This window comes from Numida meleagris, unplaced genomic scaffold (genome assembly GCF_002078875.1).
Source record: "Numida meleagris isolate 19003 breed g44 Domestic line unplaced genomic scaffold, NumMel1.0 unplaced_Scaffold407, whole genome shotgun sequence".
In the NCBI taxonomy this organism is placed as follows: domain Eukaryota; kingdom Metazoa; phylum Chordata; class Aves; order Galliformes; family Numididae; genus Numida; species Numida meleagris.
The window spans coordinates 25,247-28,725 of NW_018364627.1; positions in this window are offsets into that span (position 1 = coordinate 25,247).

The following is a 3,479-nucleotide window of genomic DNA, read 5'->3' on the forward strand; positions in this document are numbered from 1 at the left end:
TGAAGGCCAGGTAACTTTGATCAGTTTAACACAGAGGTACTCACGTTACCGAGGTGGCCAGCTCTTAGATTGTCTGCACACCTGTTAGTGCCATGATCGTATATATCCCAGCAGGACACCATAAAGCATCGTGTATCAGGATAAGCAATGTCACTCACAGAAAGCAAGCAGACTTGGTTACAGCTGCAGAGCTGTTACTCACAAACAAGCTCCTCCAGCCCCATGCAGAAGCCAGAGGCAGTTCACGTGTGTTCCCAAGCTCACAGGAGCCCTTTCCCACCTGCTGGTAGCCTGTTCTGACTGTGATCTGTATTTTTCCACACGCTGCACCACAATGCAGTGGTGCAATTCCAAATGATTGGAATCATTTGGGTCTTCATGTGTGCCATCATACGAATTCCATGTTGGAAACATCAGGAATATATCTGCAACAATCAGTGCTGATTGATGGCACAGGTACTCCCTGGGCAGCGGTCCATTTGTCTAATGCCATGTGATTCTGTAGTACAAGTTTTCACATCAGTAGTACTGCCATTCAGTAGAGAGATGTGCAGCTTGTGGTGAGAAGACGGCCATGGCACAGAACCACCAAGCAGTCCATTTACATCGATGTCTGGTGAGAATGATATGCCAGCCAGTTGGTGTGTGTGCCAGTTTGGAATGTATTCCACTGGGTCAACCCCAAGTAGATTGCCCAGTCCAATTCAAGGGTAGGTACAGCCAGCCATACGGACCACAAACGCACACAGAACCCGACGGTATCACTGCACAGAAGACTTATTAGGACCCTTATGCAAGGATTTGGGGAAGGTCGCATTCTTACAGCAGCTTTTGGGTAAAGCTCCTACCCACACCTCAGTTCCATTGGAAGAGTTCCGTTCCACACAACATGGTGCCTGGTGTGGGACCAGAGATTGCCTCTTGCTGAGACATGTTCACAGGTGAGAGGAGTTAAAGGAATGCAAGGACAAGAAGGTAGGGATGTCTGACCACAAGCATGTCCAAATGTCCCCGCTGTTGTAAATATCCTAATAATTTATCAGGATGGTATCTCTGATAAAAGCACATTTTATTCACAATTGCAGTGGTGGGCGTCCTGCAAGCAGGCAGACCTGCAGAAAGCAGTGTTCCATCTTTTATGCCCTATTACCTGACACTTATCTTTTCCTCCCTTGGTTCCTCATTGGCTGAATACTTTAGGTTCACAATCTTTCTGACGCTCAACTAAACATATAGATACTGGTTGAACATAAATTGTTGCTGCCTGTTTTATCCCAGCCTACCCACAGCGTGAAGCAGTTTGGCCTTGTGTGGAGGCCCTGGCTTCTCTGATCTTTGACAAGTCTCCTTTTCTTTTGCTGAGGGTCTCTTAGCCAAACAGAACAGCCTTACAGCATTCTTTCTAGTCCATAATACTATTCCCATACTATTCACAACTATTAGAGATTTACAAGTGAGAATTAATCACAAAATTCAACAACTGTATTTCTCAAATATGTTACTGAAATATGTGGTATTTCTGCTTGTCAAACTAGCTGTTTCTAAGGGGAAGTTACAAAATACGTTGTGCTCTGCTTCTTTAGATCAATTCCCCNAAACATCATACCCATTTTTAAAAAGGGTAAAAAAGATGACCATGGGAACTACCGACCTGTCAGTCGGGGAAGATCATGGAACAGATCCTTCTGGAAGCTATGCTAAGGCAGGGAGCTGATACAGGAGAACCAGCATGGCTTCACCAAGGGCAAATCCTGCCTGACCTACCCAGCGGCCTTCTATGATGGTGTCACTGCATCAATGGACAAGGGAAAAACCACTGATGTCACTGTCTGGACTTCAGTAAGGCCTCTGACACGGTACCCCACAACATCCTTCTCTCCAAGTTGGAAAGATACGGATTTCATGGGTGCGCTGTTCTATGGATGAAGAACTGGCGGCAGGATCAAGTCCAGAGAGTGGTGGCCACTGGCTTGATATCTGGATGGAGATCGGTGACGAGTGGCGTCCTCCAGGGGCTGGTGCTGGGGCCAATACTCTTTTGTATCTTCCTCGGTGACATCGACAGAGGGGTCACGTGCACCCTCAGCAAGTTTGTGATGACACCAAGCTGTGGGGGGCGGTCAGCACACGAGAGGGCCAGGATGCCATTCAGGGGGACCTAAACAGGCTTGAGCAGTGGGCCCAGGTGAACCTCATGAGGTTCAAGAAATCCAAGTGCAAGGTCTTGCTCCTGGGTTGAGGCAAGCCCCATTACTAATACAAACTGGGGGATGAAAGGATTGAGAGCAGCCTTTCTGACAAAGACCTGGGGGTACTGGTGGATGGCAAACTGGACATGAGCCAGCACTGTGCCCTCGCAGCTCAGAAAGCCAACCATATCCTGGGCTGCATCAAAGAAAGCGGGGCCAGCAGAGCGAGGGAGGGGATCCTGCCCCTCTGCTCTGCACTGGTGAGGACACACCTGGAGTACTGCGTCCAGATGGGGAGTCCTCGGTACAGGAGAGACATGGAGCTGCTGGAGCGCGTCCAGAGAAGGGCCACAAAAGTGATCCGCAGAATGGAACACCTCTCCTACAAGGACAGGCTGAGAGAGCTGGGGCTGTGCAGCCTGGAAGACAGAAGGCTGCGAGGTGACGCAATAGCAGCCTTTCAGTATCCAAAGGGGAGCCACAGGAAAGAAGGGGACAGAATCTTGAGCAGGGTCTGTGGTGACAGAACAAGGGGAATGGCTTCAAGCTCAGGGAGGGGAAAATTTGGGTAAATATAAGCAAAACATCTTTGACAATGAGGGTGGCAAGGCACAGGTTGAGGTTACCCAGTGCTGTGGTTGGTGCCCCATCCCTGGAGATTTTCAAGGCGAGGCTGGATCAGGCCCTGGGCAACCTCATCTAGCTGTGGTGTCCCTGTGCACTGCACGGGAGCAGGACTAGATGGCCTTCAGAGATCCCTTCCAACTGTCACGGCGTTATCTATGGATCTGTGTCCTGGATAGCAGGCCCAGAAGCCCGGAAAAGAGAGAACGGAGGAAAAAGAAGTGGCTGCGGTTTAGGGGCCGGCCTGGTCCCGTGGCTAATGAGGCAGGGGACCCGCGGACCCACGCCCTGGGGAACACAAAGGGAAAAGGGGAAGGGTAGGAAAAACGTAGACGGGTCTAAAACAAAAGAGCGGCAACAATTTGAGGAGTAACGTTAATTTACTACGTATGATATCGAAATTGAGGCCAACAAATCAAAACAGGGAGAGTTTAAAGCTGAGATTCTTACCCCGTAAGCTGCAAGGGGACCACGTGCTTCTCCGCCACAGACAAAGACAGGAACTCCAGCTCTGCCAGGCGGCTTCACCAGCCCCCTCCAGACACAAAGACCCCTGGGGAGTGCAGCTCCTCCCCTCCCCCTCCGAGAACCAAGCACCCACAAAAGGGAGTCCGCAGAAACCACGGTATTAACTCCCAGTGCTTTACGTGATGTTATGATGAAGAA